Source organism: Zalophus californianus, chromosome 5 (assembly GCF_009762305.2).
Source record: "Zalophus californianus isolate mZalCal1 chromosome 5, mZalCal1.pri.v2, whole genome shotgun sequence".
NCBI lineage: Eukaryota > Metazoa > Chordata > Mammalia > Carnivora > Otariidae > Zalophus > Zalophus californianus.
This window is the reverse complement of record NC_045599.1, coordinates 46805853-46820881: the sequence shown is the minus strand read 5'-3', so window position 1 is coordinate 46820881 and position 15029 is coordinate 46805853. Positions and strand designations below refer to the sequence as shown.

The window sequence follows — 15029 nt, the reverse complement described above, 5'->3', positions numbered from 1 at the left end:
ATAGTTTTACCACCTACAAATGTAACACTCAAAAAAATACCTGAACAGCCTACCTATTTTTAAGCTGTATAAATGGACTGACACTACTTTAATACTCGTTTCTGTCGTGCAACACTATTTCCCCCAAGATTCATTTATGTTGTTGTAAATAAGCGCAGTTCACTTATTTTCACTACATATGAATATGCCAAAACCTACCTACTCTGTTGATGGACATGTGTTTTCATGTTTTTGCTATTAGGAACATAGGTGCTGTAGGCATTCTTATACATGAATACTCATAAAAATATGCAAGAATTTCTCTAGGATGTGTAAGAAATATAGAGTACACAGGTCTGTAACTTTTCTAGTTAGTGCCACAATGTTTTCCAGAGTGGCAGGACCTATAATGATTTGTATCCAACAATTACTTCACATCCACATGATGCTTAGTATTTGTCAGATTTAATAATATCACACTGTGATTCTAATTTCTCTGACTTAATGAGGCTGTGCCTATTTCTGTGTCTGCTGGCCATTTGGACCTTTTGACTGTTTTCTTCTTCCACTTCTCTGAAGAAATTCCCCATATACTCTTGGTACTAATCTTCTGTTACACGTGTCGCAAATATGTTCTCCGAATTTGGGGCTTATCTTTCCATTTTATGATATCTTTTGATGAATTTCAATTTATTAACTTTAATGTAGTCAAATATATATGTCTCAATTACAGCTTTTTATGCCCTAAAATTCTTCCTGACACTCAGGTCATTGCAATAGGTTCTGACATTTTCTTCCAAAGTTTTACAAAGTCTTGGGGTGCCTGGGTGGCTCAGTAGGTTTAGCTTCTGACTCTTGATTTCCACTCAGGTCATGATCTCTGGGTGGTGAGATGGAGCCCCAAGAGCTCTATGCTCAGCAGGGAGTGTACATGAGATTCTCTAGCTCTCCCTCTCCTTCTTCCCCTCCCCCCTGCTCTCTCTCAAATAAGTAAATATTTTTTAAAAACAGACTTTACAAAGTCTTTTATATTCAAGACTGCAATCCACTGTCATTTTGGTTTTTGGGCAGGGTAACACAATTCCCATTTCCCCCGCCTCCCACCATGAAAAACAAATTAATCCAGTGCCATTTCCTGAAAGGTCATTCCTTCTCCCCTACCTATCTGCACTATGACCTGTCAAATTTCAAGCACACATGCATCAGCATATTTTTTTTATCCTTGAGCCAAAATTACACTGTCTTATTATTATAGCTTTGCAGTAAGTCTTGCTAGCTGGTAAAATAAGCTTTTCCACCTATTTGTTCTTAAGAGGTTCTTTGATCTTCTTAGCCTTTTGCATGTCTGTATAAATTATAGAACCATCTTGTCAAGTTCCAAAAATCAAATAAATAATTTTTTCAAAAACCCTGTTAGGATTCTAGTTGGAACAGCATTAAATATTTTGTTCTAGATTTTTAAATCATTGACCAAGAGTAATATGTGCCATCAGTTTTCCTTTCTCTTATCAACCTTATTCTGGAATAGTGTAAAACTAGAATTATTTAAACCTTGAGTGTCTGGTATGCATTGGTTAAAACCATCTTGGCTTAGAGTTTTATTTGTGAAAAGATTCAATTTTCTTAACAATTATAAGATTATTATAGTTTTCTATTCATGACTGTTTTGATAATTCTGTTTTTCTAGGAGATTTATTTAAGTTTTCACATTTTGGGCATAAAGTTGTTCATAATTATGCTGAAAGCCTGTATGTAGCATTTGTAACCATAATCACTTTCTCATTTGTAATTTTTCAACCTTTTTTCTTGGCAAACCTTGTATCAGATTTGTCAATTTTGTCTTTTCCAAGAACAACACTTGCTTTTGTTGAGCCCTTTGTTATTAAATACTTAATTACTGCTCTTATCATTCTTTTCTTTACTTTGGGCATACTTTGCTGGGTCATTTTTTTCTCAAATTCCTCAGACGGATGCTTAGCTTATTCATCTTTATTCCTTTTTTTTCCTGATAAGCAGTTAAAGCTACACTTTTCTCTCCAAGAACTGCTTTAGCAGCATCTCACACATTTTTATATTTAGTATTTTTGTTCTTGTTGAGTTGAAACTATTTCCTAATTTTATGAATCTCTGACTCATGAGTCATCTAAAAGTGTTTTTCAAATTCCAAACACATGGACGTTTTCTAGGTATCCTGTTATGACTTCCAAAGGTGAAGCACCTGACCAGTGAGAATAAAGTTACAAGTAACTGGTATGACTTCCCCACTGTACAGTGGCTGAATATCAGCCCTGTATATCTACCTCAATCATATTGGACTGCCTCCCTTGGAGGAAAATTTTCTATAAACCTAGCTCCAAGAAGCTCCTCTTTAAAGAGGAGCCACAACAGTATTTATCTTCAAACAGTGAACTTGACTAATTGTGTATGTGTTTTTATTTTATTTAATTTTTAAAGATTTCATTTATTTATTTGACAGAGAGAGAGGCAGTGAGAGAGGGAACACAAGCAGGGGGAGTAGGAGAGAGAGAAGCAGGCTTCCCGCAGAGCAGAGAGCCCAATGCGGGGCTCGATCCCAGAACCCTGGGATCGTGACCTGAGCCAAAGGCAGACGCTTAACCATCTGAGCCACCCAGGCGCCCCTGTGTGTGTGTTTTTAAAGTGTCCCCATCTTCCTACAGGAATTAAACTTTTGCCACCCTTGCCTGAATAGCCCCACCATCCCTTAGTATTTCTGATCTGTTTCTGCTCCACCATAATACCTTGTTCTTGAGCTCAGCTATGCCTTTTGGTTTTCTCTTATGTATCTGGGGCAGAAAGACGTCAACACATAAACTTCACTGTCCTATTTTGACCAGACATCCCAATCCATCTTTAATTCTATACATCACATTCATAAATAATGGGAGTCAGATTTGAAAACTGTAAGTTCACACAATCATATAAAATTGTTAATTAAATTATGACTGTTACAATCTCAAAACTCAAGAGATTTAGAAGTTTTCAGCTTTATTTCAACTACTTGTAAAGAAAAATTACAGTGTAGACAATGTCATCTTTTAAAGGGAAGTAAAAAAATTACTTGGAAAGTTTTGGGAAGTATAGGCAAATTCTGCAGAATCTCTCTCTCTCCATTTTCCCTGTAGAACACCTCTTCATTTTTAATACCCAAACTTCACAAAACATACTTATCTTTCCGTGCAAGATACCGTGGCCAATGTTTATACGGGAAAATATATAAATTTGTATATGCCAAAACTCAATTCACATTTTAAACAAAAGAGTATGCAAGAAAAGTTCTGAGTTACGTTCCAAATATAAATGACAGATGGTCAGAATTCCATATAAAAAAGTATGCCGATGGGCATCTGGGTGGCTCAGTTAAGCATCTGCCTTCAGCTCAGGTCATGATCTCAGGATCCTGGGATTAAGACCGGAGTCGTGCTCCCCACTCAGCGGGGAGACTGCTTCTCCCTCTTCCTCTGCACTGCCCCCCCACTCATGCTCTCTCTCTCTAATAAATAAATAAAATCTTTAAAAAAAAAGAAGTATGCCGAGTATCAAAATGATACAAGACGTAGGCACAGGATAATGCTTGCATCATTCTCATTGTGAGCCATTTTCTGACACTTGTGTGCTCATCCTGAATGCATTTCCACAGTCTCTCATATTTACCTAGTCCTTGTTTTGCCCAGTGTTGAATGACTCCCAAAATATTTAAGAAAATGTTGAAAGAAAACACTGAAGATGGGCAAAATGCAATTACAATGAAAGCAAAGATTTTACTGCATATAAAACTGATTTATCACCCTTATTTTTTGTTAAACATGATAGTTTACTTACATGTAGGTGATTTTATAGTGTCAGTTACATTTATGAAATAGTTTTAGGGAATTTGGTCAAAGATGAACACTGTGGTTTTTCCCATTTAAAATAAAGGCAAATGGACTCCCACTCAGTATTTTCACATACAACATCTGATTTAAGAACAGATTACCGACCCTAAATGGGAGATGACTGTGTTTCAAAACAGGATCCTCGTAGGTTTCTGCTGAGAACTAAGACTTTTTAATATGATGAAATCATGATAACTATAAATATAGTTAAGTCATATGATCACTAAGAAAAAAATCACAAGGTCTATATTTGACCATTTTTTAAAATTTTATTTATTTGACAGAGAGCACATGGGGGGGAGGGGCAGAGGGAGAGGGAGAGGGAGAAGCACACACCCTGATGCAGGCTCGATCCCAGGACCCTGAGATATACCCTGAGCCAAAGGCAGGCACTTAACTGACTGGGCCACCCAGGCACCTCCATATTTGACCATTTTTAACAAAAAAAAGTCAATTTCATATGGTTCAACACAAGAGAAATGTACATTTCACTCCAAATTTAGATGTCAGGATAATTTACAAAACTATTAACTGCTAAATCAAAGAATATAAATATATGAAATATTTTGAAAACATAACCTTTACTTCAAAGCCATTTTATGTTTTGTTCATTTTAAGAAATATCTTTGCATCATTTAAGTCTCAATTTTTTGTGCAGTGAAATTGAAAAAACAGTTTGGATCTCAACTTTTTAATATATTAGTAAATATTAAGACAAATTATTTTTTTAAATGACTGAATAGAGAACAAACACCTGAATCTAAGCAACCTTTTGCCCCAGTAACAAAAATAACATACAGATTCTACACATTTCAGGACTTTCTTATCTTTAAAATTAAGGTGGTTACTTAAGATTGCTATAAAATCTCGTATTTATTGAGCTGTCAAAAACACGTCTTACATGTTGACAATTGGCTTTTGGTCTCTGAAAACAGGATCCTATTATATGTTTCTTAGTTCACAGCTGAATTCACAGCAGCTGTGAGGCTTAGAAACGCCAGCAACCAATTAGGCTGGCATAAACCTTGTCTAGCATATAAAGTATAATTTGGTTGCAAATGCAGAAGACAACAGCCAAAATAAAACAGCCAAGAATACTAATAAAATATCATTACAACCATTTAAAAGATTGAATTTTAAAATGCTAACAAATATATGTATTTTATTAAAAGGATACAGTGGTAGAATGTTAGGAAAAACATGAAAATGCAACAATTAATTCTTTTCAGACCCACTCCATTTTTAAAAAGGCTGCAGCTGCTTCTAGCATACCTAGGATTACAAACTCCATGTTTTTTCTAATTACCCTAATCAGAGTTGAGGTATACATAAGCATACATTTGACAAGTCTTCCCCCAAAAGCAAATATTATTTTAATCAGTTCCTCTTGAGCTACTTCTATGAAATCTTCTTTCCAAACTTCTAAATAGTAAGACCTTAATTACTCTTATAAAACTGAAACATGTAAGAATAACACAACTAAAATTATCAGTGAAAATAAAACTTCAATTATAAGATTATTATGGCAACTTCCAAACCCGTTGAAGTTGTTAAAATATGTTTTTGTTTAAAGTTTCATAAATTTAGGGGCGCCTCGGTGGCTAAGTCGGTTAATAACTATCTGCCTTCAACTCAGGTCATGATCCCAAAGTCCTGCAATCAAGCCCTGCATTAGGCTCCCCACTTAGCGGGAAGTCTGCTTCTCCCTCTCCCATTGTGCTCTCTTCCTCTCCCTCTGTGCTTTCTCTCTCTCTCAAATAAATAAATAAATAAATAAAGGTTCATAAATTTTAAAGTGACAAAAATTAGTGCTTTTATAAATATCATTAGCTAAAAATATTATTTAAAAGTATTTTACACAAACTTTGAAACACCTAGTCACTCATCATTCATGTGCACATAGCCATGTAATGAAAACTAATACAAAAATCTAGTTTATATGCTAATAAATTTAAATACATAGTACTCTAGGTATCTCTTCTTAATAAAACCTCTAGTAACCTTCTCAATTTTCAATCAGAATACCACTGCATAATTTGACAGCCTCTTTTATCTTGACTTTTTAAAAAAAGTGGTAACGAGGGGGGCACCAGGCTGGCTCTGTCAGTAGAACATGTGACTCTTGATCTTGGGGTCATGAGTTAAAGCCCCAAGCTGGGGCTTACTTAAAAAAAAAAAAAATGGTAATGAAATCTAGTTCTCTCCTTTTGGAGCTTTGCAAGCAGAAACAAAGAGGACAAGCAACCATAAATATCCATTCTCGAAATAAAGAAGTAAATATTACTCTGAATTATGAAATAACACATTCAGAACAAGTACTTAGAAGAATGTTTCTAAAGGATGAGTACAATACATATGCATACTCCAAATAGGTGGTGGTTAACAGATATCTGAAAGCTGCACTTCCAACTCAGTTCCTACCAGAAAAGAATCCTGATAAATTATCTTAAAACACACTGACCTCAAAACTTTGGTGATTTAAATCATGTGACTGATCGCAACAACATATCTCTCATTTTTCTGAAATAAATCTGGTATATCGATTCCAGTAAAATAAATCAATTGTACATTTAGTTATAGAAACCAAGTGCCAGTGTAGAATGCAAATTCAAAAATTTGAGTGCATCTTTCAAAGTGGAGTCAAAGCAAAACATGTTATATTCACTTTCATTGTCTTAGAGAGGTTTGTTTTCCAGCTGTCTTTTAAAACAGGTACAATTCCTTTTTGTCAACTTACTAAAATTTAGACTATAAAAGGTCCATGCTAAGAACATGAAAAAACCCCACCTCTTTACTAAGTTTACAATACAGTTTTTTCTGATATTATAACAGTGAAATTCGAAAAAGTTGGGAAAATAGAGACTGCCAAAATGCTGCTTTAAAATAGACTAGGGGGGCCTAGCTCAGTCGCTTAAGCCTCAACTCTATTTTGGCTCAGGTCATGATTTCAAGGTCTTTAGATGGAGCCTGCGATGGGGGTGGGGGGGGTCCATGCTCAGTGGCTAATCTGCTTTAGATTCTCTCTCCCTCTGTCCCTCCGTGTCCCACCCCCGCGCATGTTCTCAATCTCTCAAATGAATCTTTATTAAAATAAAATAAAATAGAAAGTTCTAAATATGACAACCAAAGGACACACTAAAAGCATTATTTAGAAATTAAAAACATCATTAACTATACATTAATATTTATACATCCTTTCTTATCTTGCCAAACACCTCAAAGCAGTTTATAATTTATTATTTATATTCTCTCCAACAGTAAATGTCAATCTGTTCCTAGATGCCCCAACCAATAAATGAGGACAGAAAAGAATGTGGTCATTTGTCAGAGATGATTACAAGCAGATCCAGCAGAAGTCAAACTCCCAAACTCTGATATCCAGGTTTTGTTAACTAATCTAAGCAGTGATGAAAAGAATCCTTAATGAGGACTATGGAAGCGTCACACCTTCTTCAATAGCTTTGCTGGAACAAGGAGCCATTAGAGAAGGACACAAATAATGCCTCAGCTGACACTGGTAACAGTGCTGTTGCTGTTTAGTAAATCCCTAGGGAATGTGACTTTGCCAAACATAGAGACCTTTTTGTTTTGGTTTATCACATTTTAAGATGTTACTATTATAACTAAATTAAAGAGCTCTAGCATTTCTCTTCTTAGACTTTAAAAGCACAAAGCTGGAATTTTAATACCAGAAGAAAAAACTGGAAATGATACAGCTAAGAATTTTCATGAAGAAAATACAACTTAAAATACGGGACAAATCATATTGTACACAAACCACAAATTTTCAGATTCTTACCTCATCTAGCCATTGTTTTGAAGAGGGATGTGAAAATCTAATACTGTTCAGTTTCTCTGGGGTGACAGGAAAATGTCCGATCTTGTTGGGGTGTTTTTTTGTGATGAATGAACCACACTGTACACTAACAATCTGGGTAGATTTGTCATTTAGAAGAACCCATTGTGCAGCCTTTTAGGGAAGTTCCATTCTGAGTTCCACAGGCAATAAGAAAAATGTCATAAAGGGGCCATGATGCCATTAAGAAGTATTGAATCACTGTAGTTTCCTGATCTCACTTTGCATATTTGGGGTTAGGAGAAAAGAAGATTAAAAACTGTCCAAAAACACTAGTAAAGGGAACATAAAAACAGAATTTCTAAAAAAAAATCCCCAAACCATAAAACAGCATTTAAAAAACTTCATAGGGCGCCTGGGTGGCTCAGCTGGTTAAGCGACTGCCTTCGGCTCGGGTCATGATCCTGGAGTCCCGGGATCGGGTCCCACATCGGGCTCCCTGCTCAGCGGGGAGTCTGCTTCTCCCTCTGACGCTCCCCCCTCTCGTGCTCTCTCTCTATCTCATTCTCTCTCTCAAATAAATAAATAAAATCTTTAAAAAAAATAAAAAACTTCATAAAGTTTATTAACTAAATAAATCTCAACACATTTTCACTAAAAAGGCATTCTTCATATCTATATTCCCTTGGGTGACAGAATACCCAAAACATATCTTTCCTCATTTGTTTAGAATGAAAGATCTGCTATCTAGAATACCACAGTTTTACAAGCGGTGGAGTTAAAATAACACATTGCTGGTAGTCCAAAGATTTGAAAAACTGCCTTTCACAGATGTTCAGCTGCATACATTAAGCAATGGTATCTAATTGCTCCCTAGCTTAAATTCTTATTTACTCAAAAGGGAATTCTATACCAATACAGCTGTGCTATTCTGTGAACTTTTCATAGCGACATGCAGATACCATCTTCTCTTACGCTTAAACACATCCTAACAAGAGATAGGGATCTTTTGGAATGTTTTCAACAATAGTAACCCAGGTAATGTGAACGTGTACATATGTTTTTTGACAAAATTTAAACATAACACACAAAACTGTCAAAAACATAAGATGTTCAGCTATTTCAACTGGTTTTCGGCTACCCTCCTTACTTTCATTAGGAAATTTAAGGCCTGAACTCCGGTGACCAAACGCAATGCTATTTCATTGCATATATGCTAAGGGGGACACCAATCTGACTGATAACATCAAGATCTTTCAAAAAAACCTCTCGCTAATAAAGTAATCTGAATATTCTACTGAAATGAATCTTACCATGTAACACTTAGACGAGAAACTTGCTACTGTCTACAGAAATAGCAACATAGGCCAACACTAATAAGAAAAAATCCCTAGTATTCAAAATCCAGCCTGTCAACTCTTCCTGTCTTCCAGGATAATGGGACAGAAAAGCTTCCCTGAAAGCCTTAACGAGTATTATAAACACATCGTGATTTTCAAAAACCCATATTCTAAAAAAGCACTTTTTCACCAGAAAACGAAGAAAATGGAAATTGTCTACCAAGCCAAATAATGATACATTTAAACACTTAAACATTCAAACTAAAACTGCTGCGTAGATGAAATCTTCATTGAAAATGCTGTCTTTAGTCACACTAGTACAGTATCAAACCAGCCATCACTGAAAATCAGTTAGTTTAACTTTAAAGAAGTCACATTCTTAACTACATAAAAAATGCATTCCTTCATGCATTATTTTATTGTTTGAATAGCACTCCAAATTCAGAACATTTACCCCTAACTCCTTTGTGATGGACCAAATTGTGTCCTCCCACAAACTCAGACGTTTAAGTCCTAGCCATCCAATAGGATGGCGTTTGGAGATGAGACCCTTGAGAGGTAATGAGAGTTACATGAGGTCCTGAGGGTGGCACCCTCAGGATGGGATCAGAGGCTTTCCAAGGGGAAGAGGGAGCTGCTCTCTCTGCCAAGTGAGGACAAAATGAGAAGGCCCTCTGCAAGACGGAAAGTAGGCTCTTATCAAGAACCCAATCAGCCAGCACCTTTATCCTGACTGGACCTTCCACCCTCCAGAACTGTGAGAAATGTCGGGTGTTTAAGCCATTCACTCTATGTATTTTGTTATAGCAGCCAGAACAGACTAAAACATTTTCTTTCAAATGATGACCATGACCAAGAAAAAGGGGATGTACATTAAAAAGGGGTCTATCCAACAAGAAGATCTAACAACTGTAAATATTTATGACCCTAACTTGGGAGCAGTCAAATATAGAAATCAATTAATAAAAACAATTAAAGAAATTCACTGATAATAATACAGTAATAGTAGGGGACTTTCACATCCCACTCACAGCAATGGACAGAACATCTAAGCAGAAGATCAACAAGGAAACAAGGGCTTTGAATGGCACACTGGACTTAGATATATTCAGAACATTTCATCCTACAGCAGCAGAATACACACTCTTTTCAAGTGCACACTGAACATTTTCCAGAATAGATCACATACTGGGTCACAAATCAGGTCTCAACTGGTACAAAAAGACTGAGATCATACCATGCATAATTTCAGACCACAGTGTTATGAAACCTGAAGTCAACCACAAGAAGAAATTTGGAAGGACCACAAATTCATGGAGGTTAAAGAACATCCTACCGAAGAATGAATGGGTCCAACCAGAAAATTAAAGAATTATTATTTTTTTAAGATTTTATTTATTTATTTGAGAGAGAAAGAGAGAATGAGAGATAGAGAGCACGAGTGGGAAGAGGGTCAGAGGGAGAAGCAGACTCCCTGCCGAGCAGGGAGCCTGATGTGGGACTCGATCCCAGGACTCCAGGATCATGACCTGAGCCGAAGGCAGTTGCTTAACCAACTGAGCCACCCAAAGAATTAAAAAAATACATGGAAGCAAATGAAAATGAAAACATGATAGTTCAGGGTCGCCTGGGTGGCTCAGTCAGTTAAGCGTCTGCCTTCAGCTCAGGTCAAGATCCCAGGGTCCTGGGAGAGAGCCCTGCATTGGGCTCCTTGTTCAGCGGGAAGCCTGCTTCTTCCTCTCCCACTCCCTCTGCTTGTGTTCCCTCTCTTGCTGCCTCTCTGTCAAATAAATAAATAAAATAAAAAAAAAAAAAAGAAATAAAGAAAGAGAACACGAGAGTTCAAAACCTCTAGGATGCAGCAATGGAGGTCCTAAGAGGGATGTATATAGCAATTCAGGCCTTCCTCAAGAAGCAAGAGAAGTCTCAAATACACAACCTAAACTTATACTTCAAGGAGCTGCAAAAAGAAAGCAAATAAAGCCCGAGTCCAGCAGGAGAAGAGAAATAATAAAGATTAGAGCTGAAATCAATGAAATAGAAACAAACAAAAAAGAACAGTAGAACAAATCAATGAAACTAGGAGCTGGTTCTTTGAAAGAATTAACAGGATTGATAAACCCCTAGCCAGACTTATCAAGAAGAAAAGAGAAGGGCGCCTGGGTGGCTCAGTCGGTTAAGTGTCTTCCTCTGGCTCAGCTCACGATCTCAGGGTCCTGGGATTGAGCCCCGCATTGGGCTACCTGCTCCACAGGGAGCCTGCTTCTCCCTCTCCCTCTGCCCGCTGCTCCCCCTTTTTGTGTTCTCTCCCTGTCAAATAAATAAAATCTTAAAAAAAAAAGAAGAAAAGAGAAAGGACCCAAATAGATAAAATAATGAATGAAAGGGGAGAGATCACAACCAACACTGAAGAAATACAAGCAATTACAAGAGAATATCATGAGCAATTGTATGCCAACAAATTAGGCAATCTGGAAGAAATGGATGCATTCCTAGAAACATAAACTAGGGCGCCTGGGTGGCTCAGTCGGTTAGGTGTCTGCCTTCAGCTCAGGTCATGATCTCAGGGTTCTAGGATTGAGTCCCGCATCAGGCTTCCTGCTCAGCGGGGAGTCTGCTTCTCCCTCTACCCCTCCCCCCTGCTCGTGATCTCTCACTCTCTCTCTCTCAAATAAATAAATAAAGTCTTACAAAAGAAAAACATATAAACTACCAAAACTGAAACAGGAAGAAAGAGAAAACCTGAACAGACGCATAACCAGCAAAGAATTTGAATCAGTAATTAAAAATCTCCCAAGAACCAAGAGTCCAGGGCCAGATGGCTTCCCAGGGGAATTCTACCAAACACTTAAAGAAAAATTAATACCTATTCTTCTGAAACTGTTCCAAAAAATAGAAATGGAAGGAAAACTTCCATTTTATGAGGCAAGTATTACCTTGATCCCCAAAATAAAGACACCACTAAAAAGGAGAGTTACAGACCAATATGACTGACTAACATGGATGCAAAAATTCTCACCAAGATACTAGCTAATAGGATCCAACAGTACATTAGAAGGATTATTCACCACGACCAAGAGGGATTTATTCCTGGGCTGCAGGGGTGGTTCAACATGCACAAATCAATCAACATGATACACCACATTAATAAAAGAAAGAATAAGAACCATATGATCCTCTCAGTAGATGCAGAAAAAGCATTTGACAAAATACAACATCCTTTTTTTTTTTTTTAAAGATTTTATTTATTTATTTGACAGAGAGAGAGAGAGAGAGAGAGAGCGCACAAGTAGGCAGAACAGCAGGCAGAGAGCCCTCTACCATGCAGGGATAGAGAGAACATACCTCAACATCATATGCCATATACCAAAGACCCACAGCAAATATCATGCTCAATGGGGAAAAACTGAGAGCTTTTCCCCTAAGATCAGGGACACAACAGCGATGTCCATTTTCACCACTGTTGTTGGACACAGTACTGGAAGTTCTAGCTTCAGCAATCAGACAACAAAAGAAATAAAAGACGTCCAAATCAGCAAAGAAGTCAAACTTTCACTCTTCACAGATGACATGATGCTTTATGTAGAAAACCTAAAAGACACCACCCAAAAATTGCTAAACTCATACAGGAATTCAGCAAAGTCACAGAACATAAAATCAATGCACAGAAGTCTACTGCATTTCTATACACTGACAATGAAGGAGCGGGAAGAGAAATCAAGGAATCGATTCCGTTTACAACTGCACCAAAAACCGTAAGATACCTAGCAATAAACCTAACCAAAGAGGTAAAAAATCTCTATCTGTACTCTGAAAAATATAGAACACTGATGAAAGAAACTGAGGAAGACACAAAGAAGTGGAAAAACATTACATGCTCATGGACTGGAAGAACAAATACTGTTAAAATGTATGCTACCCAAAGCAATCTACATATTCAATGTAATCCCTATCAAAATAACACTAGCATTTTTCACAGAGCTGGACAAAAAAATCCTAAAATTTGTATGGAATCATACAAAATACCCAGAATAGCCAAAGGAATGCTGAAAAAGAAAACCAAAGCTGGAGGCATCACAATTCCAGACTTCAAGTTGCATGACAAAGCTATAATCATCAAGACAGTATGGTACTGGCACAGTAACAGACACAGAGATCCATGGAACAGAATAGAGAACCCAGAAATGGACCCTCAACTCTATGGTCAACTAATCTTCAACAAAGCAGGAAAAAATATCCAATGGAAAAAAGACAGTCTCTTCAACCAATGGTGCTGGGGAAATTGGACAGTCACAGGCAAAAGAATGAAACTGGACCACTTTCTTACACCACACACAAAAATAAATTCAAAATGGATGAATAACCTAAATGTGAGATAGGAGTCCATCAAAATCCTAGAGGAAAACACAGGCAGCAACCTCTTTGACCTCGGCCCCATCAACTTCTTGCTAGAGACGTCTCTAAAAGCAAGGAAAACAAAAGCAAAAATGAACTATTGGGATTTCACCAGGATAAAAAGCTTTTGCACAGCAAACAATCAACAAAACTAAAAGGCAACCTACGGAATGGGAGAAGATATTCGCAAATGACATATCAGATAAAGGGCTAGTATCCAAAATCTATAAAGAACTTATCAAACTTAACACCCAAAAAACCAAAAAATCCAGCCAAGAAATGGACAGAAGACATGAACAGACATTTCTGCAAAGAAGACATACAAGTGGCTAATAGACACATGAAAAAATGCTCAACATCACTTGGCATCAGGGGATACAAATCAAAACCACAATGAGATACCACCTCACACCATTCAGAATGGCTAAAATTAACAACTCAGGAAATGACAGAAGTTGGCAAGGATGCAGAAAAAGGGGAACCGTCTTACATTGTTGGTGGGAATGCAAACTGGTGCAGCCACTCTGGAAAACAGTATGGAGGTTCCTCATAAGTTAAAAACAGAACTACCATATGACCTAGAAATTGCACTACTAGGTATTTATCCAAAGGATACAAATAGTGAAGGGGCACATGCACCCCAATTTTATGACAGCAATGTTGACAATAGCCAAACTATGGAAAGAGCCCAGATGTCCAACCACAGATGAATGGATAAAATGTACACACACACACACACACACACACACACACACACACACACACACAGGAATATTATTCAGCCATCAAAAAGAATGAAATCTTGCTATTTGCAACGACGTGTACGGAACTAGAGGGTATTAAGCAAAGGGAAATAAGTCAATCAGAGAAAGACAAATACCAAATGATTTCACTCATATGTGGAATTTAAGAAACAGATGAACTTAGGGGAAGAGAAGGAAAAATAAAGATAAAAACAGAGAGGGGGGCAAACAGGAAACAAACTGAGGGTTGCTAGAGGGGAGGTGGGTTGGGGGCATTGGGTAACTGGGTGATGGGCATTAAGGAGGGCACTTGATGTAATGAGCACTGGGAGTTATATGCAACTGATGAATCACCAAATTCTTGCCCTGAAACTAGTAATGCACTACATGTTAACTAAATTGCATTTAAATAAAAAAATTATAAAAAAAGAAAGGAAAGGGGATATAAAGATAGCGCACATTTCCTGCAGTGTGCCAAATTCTCAATCCCTGATTGCAATGTCACTCCTTCTCCCAGGAATTTGTTAATACAATCTCTGCTCCACTCTTCCTATAGAAGCCTATGATGATAGATGCTCTGAGCCAAGAATATTTCTATTTTCAATGCCTGGCCAATATGGATTAAGAAAAATAGTTGATCAGTACTTTAAACCCTTTTACCACTAGGGTAAAATATGGAACAGCAAATTCAATGTGGCTAGAACAAAAGGTATGCAAAGAAATGTAAAGCCACAGAAGTTCATTATGGAGCTAGGTTAAAGTCAGAGTATGAGTTGGTTTTGTACAAATTAAGTTTGAGATATCTACTGGACATCTACTGTAGATACAGGGTGTCCACGTATATAGTACATACTATATGGTATGTAGTATGTACATGTAGGAT

The 15029-nt window shown here is 37.1% G+C and overlaps 1 protein-coding gene across 6 annotated transcripts in view; it reads right to left on the bottom strand.

The window, feature by feature from the left end:
- KIF2A (kinesin family member 2A) overlaps positions 1-15029 on the bottom strand; it is a 69248-nt gene that overhangs the window by 31778 nt on the left and 22441 nt on the right. Inside the window, exon 1 of one of the 6 annotated variants that reach the window (XM_027604585.1) lies at positions 13373-13414. The exons of 4 other annotated variants lie outside the window; for them this stretch is intronic. The gene's annotated coding sequence lies outside the window, so the exon portion shown is untranslated. Of the gene's footprint in view, positions 1-7671; positions 7817-13372; positions 13415-15029 lie in introns of those variants that run through there. One more of the 6 variants, XM_027604584.1, reaches the window with a different exon arrangement.